The sequence below is a fragment of the Corapipo altera genome, unplaced genomic scaffold, assembly GCF_003945725.1.
Source record: "Corapipo altera isolate COAL_440 unplaced genomic scaffold, ASM394572v1 2b, whole genome shotgun sequence".
NCBI classification, from domain to species: domain Eukaryota; kingdom Metazoa; phylum Chordata; class Aves; order Passeriformes; family Pipridae; genus Corapipo; species Corapipo altera.
In genome coordinates this window covers 23,702,317-23,722,103 of record NW_020884874.1, presented here as the reverse complement: position 1 = coordinate 23,722,103, position 19,787 = coordinate 23,702,317, and the positions used below count along the sequence as shown (strand labels likewise).

General features: G+C 41.7%; 1 protein-coding gene and 1 long non-coding RNA gene across 9 annotated transcripts in view; one reads left to right on the top strand and one right to left on the bottom strand.

Moving 5' to 3' along the window:
• The window catches only part of HIVEP2 (human immunodeficiency virus type I enhancer binding protein 2), a 140,055-nt gene that overhangs the window by 40,337 nt on the left and 79,931 nt on the right, over positions 1-19,787 (top strand). Inside the window, exon 1 of one of the 8 annotated variants that reach the window (XM_027669372.1) lies at positions 14,536-14,703. The exons of the other annotated variants lie outside the window; for them this stretch is intronic. The gene's annotated coding sequence lies outside the window, so the exon portion shown is untranslated. Of the gene's footprint in view, positions 1-14,535; positions 14,704-19,787 lie in introns of those variants that run through there. 8 annotated transcript variants of the gene reach the window in all.
• On the bottom strand, positions 14,722-16,089 carry LOC113960047. Its single transcript, XR_003531970.1, has 3 exons — positions 15,663-16,089; positions 15,350-15,516; positions 14,722-14,997 (listed from the first exon to the last, which is right to left on the bottom strand). It is a non-coding gene; the product is annotated as an uncharacterized LOC113960047 (long non-coding RNA).

The window sequence follows — 19,787 nt, the reverse complement described above, 5'->3', positions numbered from 1 at the left end:
TGCAAACAGCCTCTTATTAAAAAGAGGAAGACCATAGTCTTGTGGACCTTCTATAATGTGCTCAGCATGTGGGCTATTGACTTCATGAAAACGAGAACAGCTGTGTCAAATGTGTTTCCTTTGCGTGTGGTAAGATAGAAAACGCAAACTGTGTGAAGACGAGCAGGCAAGAAAGACACTGAATGCCTTAAATACTAAGGGAGTTAATGCTATGCAGTGATTTTGCTTCTGCTATAGGAAGTGTAAGAACAGTATGCTTCCTGGCGTACATCACCATCCAAACTGCAAAGGCTTCAGTTCCATGGCAACACGAAGAGCCTGACTGTGCTGAAGGTGTATGTATTAATGCGTTCGGAGTGAGGGGTTGGGAGTGAGCTGGGGGAAAATAAAACATGCCAAAATATTTCCCGTTTATTTATTTATGTATAAATAAAGCCTTTGTTCTTAGAAAATCAAACTGACATGAATACACCTGCCGCTCTTCCCCCCCTCCCCCCCAGCGCTCTCTGATTCTTTTTTACATAAGGTTTTCTCAGGCAAAAAGCAAATGAAGAGGCTGTTAAGGTTTTTTTATAAGACTGTAAGTGCAGCAGCACTTGAATGTTGCAAGAAAATGCTATTAATTCCTGAGACAGCTGTATGTCCCTGGAGAGAAAGACTTGGAATGGGGGTGGGGGGGCATATTGTTTCCAAGACGTACTGCTTTACAGAGCAAAGTGAAGCAGTGGTTGGTTGGTTTGTTTTTGCTTCTTTGGTATTTTTTTATTATTATTATTATTTTCCTTGATCTTTTTGATCTTTCTGCCTTTCTCTACATCTACATCCAGTTTCCTCACCTCCTCTGGCTGAGGAGCAGGAAACAAGACTTTTAGCTCTGTTTCCTGACATCTAAAGAAATATAAAAGTACAAGGAAACAGTGTATTTTGTTTTGCCAGCCAACTTGGATTCACAGACTTGCACTAGAAAGGCACCTGCTCCCAGTCAGGGTCAGGAGTCACCCTCCAGAACAACCGGGAAATCAGCCAGGGAGTAACTGAGAGCTGGTCATTATATGAATTTTGTTTGATCTGCTTGGTTGACTGCAGGAATGTAGGATGGGGGATTGTGACAAATGTATTTTGCTCAGGGTAAAGAACTACCTCAGGCTGATCCTGCCAGCTGTGCTGATGGGGGGATGAATTGCAGATATGCAAGGTTAAAAGTCAGACTGGACAGCAGGGGAACCTCCAGATGTTGGTATTTCTGAGGCTAACAGCAGCGCTAATCTGGCATGGTAAAGCTGACAGAAATGGCAAGTTGAACTGGATTTACAGCTGCTTTGCATTGCTAAAATAGTCAAAGCAGCCAGAAAATATCAGTGGATCTACTCTATAGATTTCAGCAAGGTTTCTCTGTTTAACTAGGGGAAGAATATAGCTCTGCAGTTGGAAGTTGCTGTGCAAGAGGAGAGGAGGAATAAAATTCATATCTCTCTTAATCTGTATTCTTTACTTCCTTTCTTTGTTTTTTTGGGTGTGTTTTTTTTGCTTGTTTGCTTTGAGGGGGGGTGTGTGTTTGTTTGTTTGTTTTAAACTGCAGCAGGAATATATTTTTTCTTAAAAAAAGGCTTGGTTCCATTGCAGTGGAAACCCTGTCTTTGAGATTGTACTTGGAGGAAATTTATCCCTCTTAAGGAGACCAGTGCAATGTGGGTAAATCTTTTCTAAGGGAATAAATAGCATTGAAGTGATGAAATGACGCTGTCTTGGCATCCCACAAAGGGGAGGATTTCACCCTCGAGGCAGCAGAGCTGCAAAGTAAGAAAGTGTCATTTTTAAAGCATCTTTTTCTTAGGGAGAGCAGCACTGGTAAGCTTAAATCTCTTGTTAATGCTGCACTTGACACTCTCCCAATTTTTTTGTTGTTGTGGCTTCTGATTTCTGCACAGCTCCCCAAAACAAGAAAGCAGATGTAGCTCATTTAATACTAGCATATGCTACCCAAACTATGTGGTACCTTCATTTTCCTGACTTTTGACAAAGGAACTGTGCATGCAACCCTGAATGAAGAGAAGGAATCACTCCAGCCAACAACATAGTAAGGGAGGTGAAAGATTTCTGTGTAGGTGTCCCAACCTGATATAACCTTCCTAACAGGCCAGCTGCTATTTGTAAGCACCTTCCCAGGGGAGCACCTCATTCAGCTTGGCAGGAAGGATGAAGAGGAACATCAAAGAAAAAAGAAAAGGAGGAGAGAAATGAAGGATGGGAAGAGTGAGGAAATACAGCAAAGGCAGAAGGGCTATCAGAGAAACAACAGGGGCTGGGAAGAGCACAACACAGGAAAGAGATGTTGCTTTGGTGCCTGTGAGGGAAAAGTGGTTTTTCAGATGTAACGTAGACAAAACCAAGCCAAACAAAAAAAAATAGAGCAAGAAAATTAAAATACATGAAGTAGAAGAAGGCATAAGGGGAGGAGAATTCCGATTGACATGAAGAAGAAAAAATACATAAAATACATGGATGAATTTCATACCCCGGTCCAGCCAATTTTAAATAGTAGCTGCTAAGTTTATAACATCAAGACCTTCTTGATGTGGAGGTTTTGGAGGCTTGTGGGGAGCACTAGGGCCACACTGGGAGGCTTCTGCAAGCACCAGAATGGGTGGAATGGGTGTTGGAGGCAGATCTCTTCTGTGCACCATGGCTGGAAGTCTAAAGCCGGTATGAATATCCCCAAGGACAACTGCCCATTCTACATTTGAAGACTGACAGTTATAAAAATATGACCACTTCTCTCTGAAGGTATCTGAGGAAGGGCTCTTGCCATGCAGGCAGAGATAAGGACTCCCTCTAGATCCCTCTTCCAGTTGTTCAAGCTATCTAGGCTACCAGAAATAAAGAGCTGAATGGAAATTTTTGTTCTGGCTGTGAAAAGAAGCTTTTGAATGAATTCTACATCAAATAATGAATGTCTTCTTTCCTCCTCCTCTCCACCTACCTTGTTCCTAAACATTAACATTTCATGTCACTTGAGCTAAGTTCGGTGTCAGACTCACAGGATCCTGCTGAAAAATACACTCCTCTTTTGTGGCAAGCCAGAGAAGATGAGAGGCCTGTGGTGTTTTTCCTTCTCAATCTCTGCTCTGCTGGGAAAAGCAGCTAAGGCTGTGTGAAGCTGTCTTCTTCCCACTCTCCTAAACTTCACTCCTAAAAGTGCTGCTCCCTCAACGGCTTTGCGGCTTCTCTGAAGGAGGCATGGCTTGGCCCACTTAGTGCCATCACTTCCCAGGAGATGTTTTCTCAGATTGTGGTGACTTTCATCATGATAGGAGGCTGAAGAAGATTGCTGCGGAACAAGTCATGGGCATTGCTAGCTGTGCCATTTGAAAATGGTTACTTAAGCATGAAAGAGAAGAAAAAGATCAGAAATTAAGAGATTTAAACCCTGTCTCCAAACCTCCATATCATTTCTGCCATTTCTGCTTCCTCTTTTCTGAACACTTGGGCTGTATTTGCATTATATTTTTAATCTTTTCTCCAGAACCACCACCGTGAGAAACATCCTTTCTCTGTTTCTCTGAAACAGGTTGTTTTGTGGGCAGTGGTACCAGTATGTGTTTTCCATGGCCCTTTTCCCCTTAGGACTCCTCAGCCATGTCATGTATCTTCCTGCCAGCAGGCAGGAGACTTGAGGCTGCCTGTCCAGGCTGAGGCTCACACCCTGGCTCACCACCACGGTGGCTGTGCAACACCCAAGGGCTGAGCCTGGAGCATCAGTCTGGATTTCCTCCTCAGACCCAGCTACCAATTTTCTCCAGACTTTTTAAAATGTCATTACTGAAATGCAGTGAGGAGATAACGAATATATGCAGAGGTGGAGAAATGTGCATTCAAAACAGTGGGTTTGTTATACAAGAAGGGGAATGGTTCTCTGGGCACTTTTGTCTGAGATTCTTTGCAGTATGTGGTAGTATTTCATGGTAAAAGCATGGGGACATGAGCTTATCTGGAGACTGTAATAATTTTTCCTACTGTAGAGAAAGCAAGTGTTGAAGAGGCACAAGAAGGAAATGTTGGTGAAAACAGACCTTTTGACAATGACCACAGTGTTGCCACTTTTGGTGGAGCGAGTAGGGACATTCCTGTATCTCACTGTAGTTATGCAGAGGTGTGTTGGTACTTGCTTATTTTGATCAGTGCTGAAAAGCAGAAGCAAAAAATTGCATGTGGCTTTGGGGTACTGTAATACACCTGAAATCGAAGCCAGCTTGATGTAGAAATTATGAGAGCTGATGTTTGTGTAACCCCAAATCTCTCAACCTGTACCTGAATTTACTTCTCAGATGTTAGAGATAAATCACTCTTCCCACAATGCCGTGTGAACAGGGCAGCCATTTCTGCACAGCAGGAGGAGAGTTTTTCCCTTCTCTCACCCCAGTGTCCAGTCCAGCAACGAGGAATCAAATTTAACCCTCAGTTTCAGGCCCTGTGAGTCTTTAATTCTTTTCCAACAGAAAAACAATTACTTTTGATAGGCACACTAGTTGTTTTTTTAGTTTGTCTAGAATCAGTTTTCTGAGAGGTTGCTTTGATGTGGGAGGAACTGAATTCTTTGGGTGCAAATATTTGCTGTTGACTCTCTTAGTCATTAAGAGATGTTTTCCACATTAAGGTGCCTTTACTTTTAAAGGAAAATGTCACGCATCTTCTGATACCAGATGCACAAAATGTGGGGTTCCCTAAAGAGGAACCATTTGTTGAGCTGCAGCACATAAGGGCAGGAAGGACCAAGACCAGCCCAAGCATTGCCAGCCTCGTGGAGAGAGACTCAACAGCCTCCCAGCCTCACAAGCCCCAGCACCTGAGAACCCACAGATGCTGGTTCCAGCTATAGACCTACATCCCTGCTGATATGCCTCCATGCTAAAAGATGTTCTTTTCCAAAAAGAACATGTCTTTTTTTTTTTTTGTTATAAATTCCCTTGCCACCTTTTTGTATTTTCCAACTGGAGCTCTTCTAAGGCTCTCTGCCTCTGCAGTTCTTGTCTTTGTATAGGTTATTTTTGGAAACTGGGGAACCAGGAGGAGGGATGAAATTTAGGTGAGTTAACCATGGAAGAAGTAGAAAATTCTTTCCCTTGATGTGCTCTTTCTTTCCTGTCTTTTCTTCTTGTGACCTCTGTGGTCCGACCCCCATTGCATCTCTCATTCCAGGGCAAGCTGCGGCTGACCCTCTTTGTGCCCAGTGAGTGACTCCTTCCCACGAGGTGGTGTGCCGGTTTGCAAGCTGTGCTTGCCTCTTCCTCCCTGCAGTGGCTGCCGTTTCTCTTCTGGTTTTCTGGGTCAGCCACTTGGCCAAAAAGTGGGTAGGTGGTCGAGCAGAGTTTTGGGAGCTGTGAAACACCGGTAGCACTTGGCAGGTTATGTACTTTAGGGTAAATTCTTCTCTATATGCAGAGAAGAATGCGTTTCCTTTGTTGTTTCCTCAGTGGAGCAGCCCTGTCGAGGTGATTGGCTTTTTCTTGAAATATTGGTATGTTTTTTACATTGGAAGTGTTATATGCTGACTGCCAAACTTTGCAAGATAAAACAAATTCTTTGAAAGACTGGAGAACAGCAACTGAAACCTGACCTGGCAGGGAGACCAGGAGCTCACTTTTTGGTTCTGGTGCATGGAGCAGGTAGTGATGAGCATAAACCCCCAAAATGCCTGAGCTGTTCTGAACAGGGACAATCACTTCACATCCTTAATTTTCAATGCAAAAATGTACAGAGAAATTTTCTATGAAGCAGCACCCAAGGACTTTCTTTATCCTGTCTAGATTTTCTAAAATCATTAGTGCGTAGAAAGACATTGACCATACAGTAAGTCAGGCTGCCCTTTTGCTAACTGAGAGAGTATTTGAATAATTGAGATGCCTGTGATTGGCCATGAAAATTTGCTGATGTTTACCCTGCTGTCAGGTATTGAAGTCACACCATAATATTTATTGTGGGATCTTGCAATAGATTTTAAAATAGATTGACATCACAGTACAAAGTAGAAATTTTCCTCATTTTTTTCTTCAGTTATGAAAATGCTTAAATAGCAGTGTAGTGCAGCAAATGTTAAACATTAAAAGCTGAGTTTATGTGTACTGATAAAAGGAGGTTGGTAGAGAAGGAAGTAACTTGAGTTTGATAGGAATATGGTGGAAAGCAAAGTAGGGGATGATTGTAGATTCAGAGCAGTAACATGCCAACTTTTAAGGATGGATTTGGGTCAGCAACATAATGAGGTGGTATTGAGGAAGATTTTAAATAAATAAATTTTTAAAATTATGATTCTATACAAGAAGCTGTACAACTGATGCAAAAAGCCAGCCAAATATGGGAAGAATGAAATCAAAAGAACATGAAGTACTGTCTTTAAATATGTAGAAATGGAGGGAGTTTTACTACCATGCTATGGCAGAGATCAATTAAACTGTGCAGAATGGTTATGCAAAATGTTCCTGTAGGGAAATAGCAGTTTTCTGTAGATTCTAGGAAGGAGTACTGGCTTGCTGCTGGCAGTGATTTATTTCCACCCAGCCCTGATGCTTGTGTCTGGCACTCAATGAAATCTTCCAGGGTAAATTATTTATTTAATTCAGAATGGCCACAGTTGCTCCGAGAGACTGGCAGCACAGCAGCAGGAAGTCTCTTAGAGATTGCCTCTAACTTCTTACAGATAGGCTGCTTATATATATACCTTAAATAATTAAAATCATAAATAAGTATATGTTGGCATTTTTGTTTATTACCAACAGTTCATAATAATGAGTCCAATGAATGTATTACCATGCATTGTAGATATCTAATTTCTTGATTAAATAACCCAGAGGCTTGTGCAGCGAGCTAAGACATCAGATTGTTGCTAACTGAACTTTTGAACTTTTCATAGGAAAAGGAGATGTCAGTAAGAGAAGAATCAAATTTATGAGTGTGTAAGCTTGAACTACCCAAAACCTTTCATTTCAGTAAGCATTCCCTTAAGAACAAAGAGAGAAATCTCCCTCTTCTTATGCCATGTTGGCAAGATAATGTTTTTTTTCTTAGTTTAATATATTCCAGAGATAAGAGGTAGAGCTGGTGGTTTGAGGGAGTCCAAGAAGAGAGGAATTTGAGTATAACTAACAAGAGAATCTGTCATTTGAGGAGAAATCCCTGAAGAGTCTCTACAAGATTTCATATTTTTATCTGTGCTGTTTAAAAAAATAAAAGATGAAGCAATGTGATTTGGTAATTGTAGTTTTTTCAATAAATTCGATTTTTAAGAATACTTTTTGAGTTTAATCCTTGCTTTCTTTGCTTGATCATTGAGCAATAGGAAAAAACCTACCAAAAGGAAAAGAAGCCACCTCTTTTAGAGGAAACTGCTCATGGATTTAAACTGTGTATTTTGACATGAAGAGAAAAAAAGGGACAAGAGTTTCAAAAAATATCACAAATGAGCATTTCTGAAACATCAGACATATTTGGTTTTTGACAGGCCTAATAAGCAAATCAACATAGAGCTAAATACACCTTCCAGGGTGATCTCGCTTTTTGACAAGCACTGGTGGTGGGGTCCAGCTGACAGGCTGCCTGCAGCCAAGGTGGGGCTCTCTCCTTTGCATAGAGTGGTTCCTTCCTCTCTCCTCCCCCTGCAAGGCCCTGCTGGCTCTCTGATGGTCCTTGCTGAAGCTGTTGGCATCAATGTCTGAAGCATCTCTCAGTTTTGAAAGCTGACTTTTCTTTTCTTTGGTCTCAATTCTCTAGCACTGCCAAAGCGTTTGAGGAAGGGTTTCCCACTGTCCTGGCTGTGGTTTCATGTCCCAGAGGGGCTGCTCCTGCTACCTGTCCTCTGCAGCTATTTGTCTAAGCCCACACTGCGCTGGTTTGGGCCACTGGGCATTCAGTGAGCTGTTGGACAGCCAGGGGTTTCTGATGGGTAAGAACCTTGGATTGGCTCCCCATGGGCAAAGGCAAACTCTAGAGCTGGCAGAAGTACACAGCTGGCATTGAGAGGAAGAAGCAAAGTCAAAAGGGCATCTTCCCCTCTTGGGTGGCAGCTCACTGCTGGACTGACCTTGCTGAAGCATGAAACTTCATCCTCAACATGCAGATCAGGTCTTGCACGTGTGAGGTTATTAACCCTTAAATATGATATCACATTATCACAGTAATCAGGAATGGAGAAGGTAAAAGTGAAGACAGTGGAGTTTCCTATGCTACCCTTTTTCGCTCCACAATTTTGGAGTGACCCCCAGTCACTCTTTCTGTTTCCCTTTCCAGATGGAATTAGAAATGGGCATATGTTCTGAATTCATTTTTTATTCATAGTACCTGTGAGTGATCAAAGATTGCTTTTGCAGATCTGCAGTTAAGCATCAAACTGAAATAAATGTCATTTCGGAATAATCTGTTTGCAGTCACTGTTTTTATTTTTGCTTTACAGTATCTTTGAGGTACTCCTAATTCTGTGCACTGGAGTTATACAGTCATAAAATGGTTTGGGTTGCAAGGGACCTTTAAAGATCATCTAGATTCCAACACCCCTGCCATGAGCACAGATACCTTCTACTAAACCAGGTTGCTCAGAGCCCAATCCAACCTTGCCTTGAACACTTCTGGGGATGGGGCATCCATAGCTCCTCTGGGAAACCGGTTCCCCAGTGCCTCACCACCCTCACAGAAAAGAATTTCTTCCTTCTATCCAATCTAAGCCTACCCTCTTTCAGTTCCAAACTGTTGACCCTTGTTATGTCATTACAGGCCCTGGTAAAAAGTCCCTCTCCAGTGCTCTTGTAGGTCCCTTTTAGGTACTGGAAGGTGCTATAAGGCCTCCCCAGAGCCTTCTCTTTCTTCTCCATGCTGAACAATCCCAAGTCTCTCAGCCTGTCTTCATAGGAGAGGGGCTCCATCCCTCTGATGATTTTTGTGGCCTTCCTCTGGACCTCCTCCAACAGGTCCACATTTGACTTGTGGTTGTCACCAGCACTGGATATGGTATCCAGGTGGGGTCTCACAGGAGCCTAGTAAAGGGGCAGAATCATATCCCTTGACCTGCTAGTGTCACTGCTTTTGATGCAGTACAGGATGCAGTTGGCCTTCTGGGCTGCAAGTGCACATTGCTGGGTTATACCCAATTTTTCATCTACCAATATATATTGGGTTTGTGTAGCAAGGTTTTAGTAGTGAGTGGGCTACAAGTGTGGCTTCTTTGAAAAACTGCTTGAAGCTTTCCCCATGTCCAATAGAGCCCATGCCGGATGGCTCCACTGCTGGCTGAGGCTGAGCCCATCAGCAGCAGCCCATCTATGGGATAACAGATTTAAGAAGGAGAAAAAGTTGCTGCACAACAGCAATTGCAAGCAGAGAAGAGAGGAGTGAGAGTATGCGAGAGCAACGACTCTGCAGACACCTAAATTAGTGAAGAAGGAGGGGCAGGAGGCTGCTCCAGGCACCAGTGCAGATTCCCCTGCAGCCCATGGTACAGACTATGGCAAGGCATGGTAAACCCATAGAGGTCCACAGTGGATCAGATATCCACTTGCAGCCTGTGATGGGCCCCATGCTGGAGCATTTGAATGCCTGAAAGAGGCTGTGACCCCCTGGGAAGCCTGTGCTGTCGCCCATGGGAGGGACTCTGCACTGGAGCAGGGAAAAGACTGTGAGGAGTCCTCCACCTGAGGAGGAAGATGCGGCAGAGATACTGTGTCTGAACACAACCTCATTCCCCATCCTGCAACTCGCCACGGCTGCACTCAATTCCACTATGTCATTAATTAAGATATTGAACAGAATCAGTCCTAATAGGCATCCCTGAGGAATACCACTTGGTACAGATCCATTTGGACATTGAGACGTTGACTGCAACTCTCTGGATGTGGTCATCCAGCCAATCCCTTATCCACTGAATGTCCCATCCATCAAATCCTTATCTCTCCAGTGTAGAGAGACAGAGATGTTGTGTGAGGCTGTGTCAGAGGCCTTATGGAAGTCAGGATAGATGACATCAGTTTCTCTTTCCCTATCTGCCAATGCAGGCGCTGTAGGATAATATATAGAATAAACCTGTCAAGTTTTGATTGCCAACTTTATTTGTTCCCTTCAAGTCAAGTGGCATACATATGATATTGACAGACCTCTGAGACTAATATTATTTTTTATTACCATATTCTAGAAATACTTTGAAGGAATTTTGATAAAGAATAGATCTTTAAAGTATTTTTAGTTAATATCTTGCAATAGGATAGTACACAGAAGAGGCTATTGCTATCAAATAGTAGTTTCTTATTTCAAGAAAACCTGGTTCCAGGTGCTCAGGCAACAGCTTTCTTTAGTTTTATGGGTTTATTTGCTTTAAAACTTTGACATAAACCCTGTAATTTACTCTTAACTATGCTACCAAATGTATCCAGTTTAGAATATATAACAGGTAGTGGCAATTTGAAATTTAACTTCAAGAGTACTTATTTCCAAAAATAAAAATGCTGATTTTCATGTTAAATATCTAAAATAAGCGCTAGTCCCACCACCACCATCCATTGTTACTCATCTTAGATTTCTTCAGAGGTGTTTCAATGCAAGGGGAGGTATGAGAGTCCTACTTCCAAATAGAGAAAAATCATTAGGTAGTCTCAGGAGCCTGTACTTCTACAATATTTTAATTTTGTTTTTCAGTTATAATCAATATTACCTGTTTTGCCAATGAGAGAAAAACCCTCAGAGACTGATGTGCTGGCAGAGGGAGAACAGCGGACTATATATGTGTTTCTGACATCAGTGTTCTGATTTATTTGTATGATACAGTGACTAAATGCTCCATACTATTCCATCCTCAGTGAACCAATATTTTCTAATAGTGAACCTTTTTTCAAAAATTGTAGAAATTTTAAATAATAATTTGCTAATTTGAGGTGTTCTTTTACTGTCTATGTGGAAAGCTCATAGTCTCTTTACTTTTCATAAACAATATTCCTACACGACATTATTGTATATTCCAAATTGATACTCCTGGGCCAGTAAGAGATAATTCATCAGCTTGCTACTTCAAATACAGCATTTTTAAATCTATCATGAAGCTTTGTTGTAACAGAACATCTCTATATTCTTTAATATTTATTTAGATGGGTATATTTAGTTACCGCTGTGATTCCTGTTCTGTCCGTTACCTGTTTTCATTATTTTTCCTTGTATTGAAAAGCAACACATTTTTACTACTGGAAACAGCAAAAAGCTGCTCCTACTAGATCCTTATTTTTCCACCATATTTCCTTTTACCCCGTAGATACCACCTTCACTGCCTATCTGTCACATTCCCACATCTGTACCTATTCTGTGCAAGAGTTTGCTGTGTTCCATTATGTTTCAAGAAACCAGGCTTTTGAGAAGTCTGTTGACTTCCAGAAAAAAAGTTGCACAAACCAGCCTTGTTCTAGGTCTCCTGTGTGAGAAGTGACAGAACTGACAGCTGGTTGTAAAAAAAAAAAAAAAAAAAAAAGGGCAAGCAGAAAACTGAACTATGCCAAACATTTCACTTTCCAAATGGAGTAAAATGCCTGTTTTATGTGAACAAAAGAGTTTTGACTATTCCTTGTTCAAATAAGCCTCTCATCTTTAATTGATGTAGAGATTTGGATTGCAACCCCTTAATGAGTATTGACCGAGTTTGTGGCATGCTTTTCCTGGAGGTGTGTATAAAAGGAACATTAGCTGTAATGTTGTAGTAATGTGCTAGAGGAATGGAGCCCTAGGACCCTTACAAATTGCCTGGCCACTGTGATTAACCCATTCTGTCTTTCAACAGGCAGATGGCACATGAGAAGTTAACTTTCCAAAAGCAGAAGGATGTTGCAGGATCAGCCTGATGCTTGACAAATGTTTGAGCAGTTTCTGCTTTACAATTGGTGTTCAAACACAGAAATAAGAGGCTATATGCTTTTTCCCAATCAAGGTTTAAACAGACCTTTTGAGCATTATGAATGCAACCCTAAAAGTTAGTCTATCTCACAATATTTATGTTTAGCTTCAGATCTTGGTTTCCCTTTTATGTTTAATGTGATTAATCGTTGGTAGGGTTATCTAGAGATGTCCATAGATGTTTATGGCTTTAACTAAATGCATGGAGACAGCCAGCTCCAGCCAACCTCTACCTCTTTTAGATTGACAAGAAGTGAGAGAACAGAGCTTGAAGCCTGGTTTAAGCCTGCTTTCCATACAGCCTCCCCTTCTCTTGCATCCTTTGAGCAGCTGGTGGCCACTGGTGTGCCTTAGATTAGATGCACCTGCTGGTAAAGGTGCCAAAGATCTGTTCTGGCAGCTGTCTGCCACCACATGCACAGCATTTCCTGGGCCAGCTCTTCCTCAGCAGGGATTTTCCTCCAGCCCAGAGATCTACTGTTTGGGGTTTAGACACTGTTTCATTGACCTCATCTGTCACACTAATGATGGTGTCCAAAGTATGTGTTAGCATCCCTGCCTTGAGGCTTTCATAGCTTTGAAGACGTAACAGGGATGTCCCTGCTATAACCATGCAGCGGTGAGGTGATATGGCCCTGTATGCTGTGACCCTGAGGTCAGTGGTACCTGATACAGTCTCCAGGAGAAGGAGAGGGGATAGGAACATGGTGGGTGGAACGGGGAGTCCATCCCTTCAACAGATGTCAGAGTGAAAGAAGAGTAAAGCTCTCCCCGCTTGCTCAGGCTTCTGTGATGGCAGAAGGGCAGTCCTGAGCTCTGAGTTGTGAAATTGATCCATCACTGACTAATGTTACATGAACTTCAGAATGTGTGGCAGAACATAATATGCGGCTTATAAGCTTTTTTAAAGGCTCCTGATGAAAGGGGAATTATAATACTTGCTTCTAAATGGGTGAGGGACTCTGTGTTTCATGTGAAATTGCAGGTTGTATTTTTCCGTGGAACTTGCAGACTACAAAGTATATTTAGATGCTTCACTGGATCTTGGTAAGGTGGTATCGTACACAGTTACACCTCTCCAATTTTTCATGACACTTATGCTATTGTAAGAGCTCCTAGAGTTGAGAGCACTAAGGGATTTCAATGTTTTGATTCCTGCATCTTCTGTAGAAAGTGGATTGTTTTATTCCAGAGCTTGCATTGCATGGGCACCAGTGAAAGACATGGGAATGTCAGGTGAGAAAAGAGACAGGCGCTAGGTGTCTGCAGGAAATTGGTGAGTTTAATCAGCTAGAGGGCACCAATATTTCTTCTTAGGGCTGTTAAATTAGGCCATGTGGACTGCCAGCATATGGATGCATGAGAGAAACATGAGGGCTTTGCGAAACAGTTGTGCTAAAAATAATTTTTGGTGTTATTTTTAATAATGTTATCACAGATGAAGAAAGTGAGGTAGAAGTTTGTACCCTGGGACATTTCTTTCTCCTGCTTTACAGAGTAAACACTATAAATCCTTGAGTGTTTGTTTGGCTAGGTAATGCTTTCCAGAAATATGTCGATGAAATAGGCATCAGAGCCATAAAATACTTCCCTATATTTATATTTTAAATATTCAATAAAAAGTAAGTAAATTTTAGACTCCTAAGCACCAAAATTGCTTCTGAAGAGGGCTTGGATGTTAAAATCAGATATTTTAAAAAATAAAGTTTTTAATATTGCCAGAACTGCACAGTCAGTGTTTTGTGATCAGCGGTGTCAGTAGGCTCAGCTATATCCTAGTAAGTTTTGTTGTTGTGAGGGCATGAGAAGGATCCTGAAACTGTTGAAGGGGGCAGGAATATTTAAGGATTACCAGTTGATTGGTTAATTTAGAGGATTATGTTTTTAATGCCAAAAAATCCAGTTGCACAGAATTGCAGAGTAACTTAGGCTAGAAGGGATTTCTGGGGATTCTCTTCCCAGACCCTGCTCAAAGCAGGTGCATGGTGGTTTTGCATGTTGTCAGTAACTTACCTTTACATGGTTTTGATTTGTGCAAGAAAGATTAACTATTTACGTATTTTTCTTTTTGTGTAGTAGAGATGCAAATAGCAAAGAAGGATAAAAGTTAAGGCAAAAAACAATCCAGATAACATTTAAGCATCACCAAATATCCCACAGCATTTCACATATATTGGTTTGGGGGTTTTTTTAGAAAAAAATCCCATTTCTTTAGGGTAGCAGAAGGAACTTAGTTTAAGAATTTGTGAATCAATTTTAAATTGTTCTTTTCATTGCTGACTAATATGCAGAAGGAATTGGTAAACAGTAAGGGCAAAGGCTATACAGCATTTTTTTAGCCAGTGGTTCTGTTTAGACTTAATCGCTATAATGCAGTGTTAAAATTTACAAAACAGCTTGTAATTGCAGTAGCTTATTTAAACCAGCTATTTGTGGTTATGTCTGCTGAGGAAACTTAAACTTCAATGTTCCCCAGCCAACTAATAGCAGCAAATTGACTGCGGGTCTCTTGAAGGAATATCTAAATGTAGGCTGTTGAATAATCCCTTTGGGGGCCCTGTAACTATTTTTGTGCCTGGATATGCGTCATCAGTGGGTATTTTCTCTGGTGACTAGCTTACATCAGTAGGTCTCCTACCATACGCTCTATCAGTGAGTGACTTATGATTGATGGGAGTCACGGCTGCTGTTTAGCTTTTATCTGTGACCTCAAATAATGGACAACAGGAATTTCCAGGCTGTTAAATTCCTTGAATGACTGAAGACACGGGATGGCTCTGCTGATAAACGCAGGTAGTACCCAGATACTGGGTGTTCACCGGGGGCTGAGGCGGGGAGGAAGGAGAGGGGGGTTCCTCGTCTGCAAGGCGGTGAATCCGGCGCCGACGTGTAGCCGTAAGGTGCGATTCCCGGACGCCAAGGAAGTGGCCGCGCCGGAGGAGCGTCGAGCGACCGTGATGCTCTCTCCCGAGCTCTCCAGCCATCCGTGTCCGCCGGTGGCAGTGGCGTTTCAATGTGTTTAACTGGCTGATCTTTAGGGCAGTTTGTCGGTTCATTTTATCCCAGGGAGACACGCTGTTTGCAGCTCTGCGGAGGGAAATGCTGTGGAATTTTCAGCTGCAGTCTGGTTGTTTTTTTAACCCTTTTTGTTACCGACTATCAGCGGCGAGTGGATTTATTGGAGTGCTTCACCCAGGTGCTGCCTGGGCTAAATCTGAAGGTGCAGTAGGCTACGTGGTCTTAAGGTTAAGTTGCACCTGTCACAGTGACCCACTGAGCATGCAGTCATAATTAATTTCCTAGTGTTCAGTATTTCATATTAAGAAAAGAAGGACTGCAGACACTGTTATCCCCTCTTTCTCTGTCCACTCTGCCTTTCTGTCAGAAGTTGACAGGTGAAATGGGGCTGCAAGACAGCTACAAGATTTTTTTGTGTTACCTGTGATGAATTTAGCAGCTCAACTCAGCTCTACGGCGAGGTACTTTGTAATTTCTTCTTCTTTCCCTCTTATTCTTCCTGTCTCAATCCCTTTGATACAGCTGTGATGGGAAACAGGAGATCAGCTCTCTGTGAACTTGTGCTCAGAAGTCTCTCAAGCCCTTCTCCTGGCAACCAGGGAGAAAAAATGACAGACATGGATACTTCCAGTGTGATTGATGATTAAAAAAAAAAAAAAAATCCTTAATGCTGTTTATCGTGCAGCATTGTTTGGCTGAGGGAGGATAGCAGCTGGATCCAAATTCTTCCTCACCACTTCTTCCTGTTGGCAGGTGGCCTTCTGCACAAGCTGGGCTTGTGAACTCTCATGCGGGTCTTACTTATTCGAGTACCTACTATTGTTTTTCATTGAGGCGACAGCAGATTGGGCTTTGTGCAAGATTTTGAGACTCGAAAAGCTTCAGAGGGAAAACAGGAGTTTCATTTTAAATCGCCCGTATGTCTCTGTTAATGAATGAAACCAGGCTTCCTGCAGGAGCCAGTTAACCCATGTCTTTGCCTTTGTTGACACTGTGCTTACAGGTGTGTTTTGTCATAGTGTGGATGGGCTCATTCTGAGCCATACAGGTTGTCTATACCTTTCTGTTCCTTTCAGACTGATCCTGGTCCAACAAATGCACTGGGTATGAAGTGAGTTTCCTCATCTGATCTGCACAATTGAGTGCTGGTTAAGAATTCCATTTGGCAAAAGCAGTAGGAAGAGAAGCTGCAATTTAAAAGAGGCTTGGAAGGTCAAGGGAAAGGAGGGAATGGAAAGGTTTTCATTGAACTGTGATTTACTTAATTTCTATAATTCCTTATAGAATTCCTATATGTTTCCTTTATTTCTATTTTTTTCAGTCAGTTCAGTAAGACTTTGTGATCATGACAAATTAGTTATATAACTCAAAATCTGTAAAAGCTTAAGCACAAAAATATTTGATGAATCTTGAGTCATTTGCATTAAAAATCAGTGGATTTTCCTGGCATGTGCTTTGAAAATGTGAAGTTTGCTAACTGGTTGATGCTGCTATATCTATTATTTACCTCAGCTTTCTAGGAATCATTATGCCTGGCTACACAGCAATATCTTTTGGCCAAAATTGACCTAATTTCTCCCCATTTTTAGGGGTATTATATTTTATGGTAGTGATAGTATTTTCGAGTAGGTTTCATTTACAGTGTTTGTGCAAAAGCTCAGCATTATTACCTTTCCAGAAAGACTCTGCAGGCCTTCAAAACGTTTCCAGAAAGGGTCATCGTTTTCTAAGAAAAAGTGTTGGCAAGTTGCCTGCTGTTTCCTGATGCTTGGCACTGAGGCCAAGGCAGAGGGATGAAATCCAAGCTGACATGTGGCAGTGTGTGTAGGTACCTTCATGTGCTGCGACAGAGGTGTCATGTTGGGGACAAACTTAATTTAGGTGCTGACCCTGCAGTGGTGTCACGCCCTGTGGATGCCTGGGTCCATATCCCTACACACTGTTGCCTTCAGTGACTAAGTGCAGGCACTGAGTTCTGCTGGCACAGCTTGAATTGAGGAACAATTACTGCAGTGGCTATAGCCTTGTTTTTTCACAAGAGCCTTCACCTATTCAATGGCCACCTCTAAAATCTTGGAAGTCACCCTGCACTTAGGCTGCTGACCAGATATCTCATCTGTTTAGTTAAAATAATTAGGAGTTGTGGAGCAAGGGATGCAACACATTCACTGAAAGTCAAAGTATTCACTGCTGCATCTTGTAATAACTCCATTTGCAAACCTCTCCCTCCTCCAGCGAAGTGTGTTGGTGTTTCAGTGTGCAAGTAGTTCCCACTGGGCACAGGACTGTAATTACCGTAATTGGGAGGCAAAAACGGAGACTGAATCTGACATGGGAATATCAGGGGCTTCATTTTGATTTTTTTTTAAAGATTAAATACAATTAATTTCTGTCCCGCTTGTTAGATCTATGACTGCACACTCTGTACAGCTGCTGTAGTGTTGAGTATTTGTTGAGGGTCATAACAATGAATTGGTATTTAATAGTTTTGTATCATTTTGACAAAGTACTCTCAGCACTTAAATACTCTTGAGACTAAAGAGGTGCCCTGAGATGGAAAGAACAGCAGAAAAAATTAGAAAGTTCACCTTGCCATGGCACTCCCTTTTGACAGCACTGTTTTGTTTGAAGAGTGACTGGTCAGTCATTAATGAAATTATAAACACAAGTAGATATATGTTGCTACTGTGAGCCAGCTATATGTTGTAGAAATATTCTGAAATATGAGTCAGAGTAGTGATTTCACATCTTCAGGGCACATGATATCTTTTGTTTGTTTTAGTTGAAAATCATTTTATTATAGTTAGCAATATGTAATCTCTCATGGTGATCTTTGTATTTCCAAAAAGTCCCATTGAAATTATTGAACCAGTTCCTAGATACTTGGAAACTGCAGTTTTGGTCAGTTTGTGTGAGGAAGAGCTTGGATAGTTTCATTGGTTTGGGTTTTGTTCATTCAGGTCGTGGAGGAAATAAGAATTAGCTGTCACTGCACTTAGGCATTACTTTTCTGTAGGGAAAAATAAGGAGTTACTCATAAACATTGCTAATATTTGTAGTGAGCAGAGTAACAAAGAGCGAAGAGGAAGAAAAGTAAGGCAGTGAAAGTACAGTCTAAAGAAAAACTGGAACAGTGAGAAAAGCTATTGTTATTTCATTTTTGTGGTATATAATTTTTTAAATCCAACTGACTTGATGAATGAAGAGCCTTCCATCTTTTTGATGTTATTGTGTACAATGATATGAATGAATGGAGTCAGGACTTCAGCTCTTCCTGTACATTCTGTGCTTGATGACCTTGGTTCTGAAACCTTTAGTCATCAGCTCAGTCCTTCCTGCAAGTGGCCAGTGACTTTCATAAGACTGTTGAGATCCAGGACCAGGTTGTCAGTAAGCTCATAGATTTGTAAACATGACATCAAGTTAGTTTTGAAAGGAATCCACCCATTTGTTTGCACTTAGGGAAGAAGAGAGAAGGAATATACTGCAAGTGTGCTCTGTGTACTGTGGCAGATGGGAAGGTACCTCCTATATGTCAGTAGTCCAGCACCAACTCTTGTAAACTGTGGCAAAGTCTTTTCTTCATGTCCTGTTTTGTTTCCTGTATCTACAGAGTGCAGTAATTCTTGTAGTGATTTTTGTTCTTGGCAGTATTTCTCAAAGTAAGTGCCACAAAGTGAGCATTTTTCCTGCAGGACCTCAAACAGCTCAACAAGTGGTGTGCTGCCAGTGACTCAGCCCAGCGTCCCTGTCCATCTGCTTGCAGCCACCAGCACTCCCTACCAGACGCCTGTTTTCAGATGCAAAGCCGTACGTGAAGACTGGGACAGGAGTGGGTAAGGGACAGGGTTTTCCTGGGTAAAGAGGTCCTGTACTCCAAGGAGACAGCGAGGGAAGAAGCTCCCTTCCAACCCAATTTAAATTTTTCCTGAGGCAGATCCTGGCCTTTTGCGTGGTGTTCAGATTGGCTTGGATACTTGATGTAAAGGAACAAAAAAGAAATGCCACACACTGACATCCCCAGGAGCCTTGATAATGTCAGGACACCTGACAGTACAAGGGTACTTCAAAAATGGTACTGTCCTGAAGGATTTACATGATATGGCAATAACTAATAACATGAGTGCAGTACAAGGCACTAACTCAAGATTGCAGAGGAGTTTGCCAAGTGTCTGTAGTTTCATGACATGACTTTGTCCCTCTGCAGACAAGCCTTTAACATTGAGAAGTTTTCCAGAAACTCATCCAGCCTTTCTTTTTCTCAAGTATGATTGTCAGTTGCTACCCTGCTAGTTAGAAATAATAGCAGCTAAGTTAAAAAATGAAATTCCTTTTCAGGTAGTAATTTTGTTTTCACAAACTTATTCCAACATCCTAAAGGATGGACTCTCTGCAGCTTTCTTCTTGTACACTTATTTATTCTTTTAGGCTGTGAAGTGAATGTATGTTTGGGAATTGCTCTGTGTGCTGCTTATGACTGTTTTTGTTCAGGGACAGAGGAGATACAAAGTCTATCCATGAGGTTGTGACATCTGCTGTCCCTTGCTTGGGAGGTAGGATATCTGCAGCGTGAAACTTCCTTCCCTCCAGGGAATTCTATTTCCATATACAAAGGCCAGCCAGAAATCCTAATCTGGAAGTCTGTAATTTGGGAATTTAAAAAAAAAAGGGGTTATTACAAGTAGGAGACAGAAAACTCATTAAACACCCTTCCACTAACATGCAGGGAAAAGTAATAGTAGCCAAATTTTCGCAGTCTAACCAAATCATGGACCATCACACTGAGTAAAGATAATTAGGAACCTTTGAGGCTGCTTTGCTAGTAGATCTTCATCCTCCACTCAGGGCCATGCACTGAT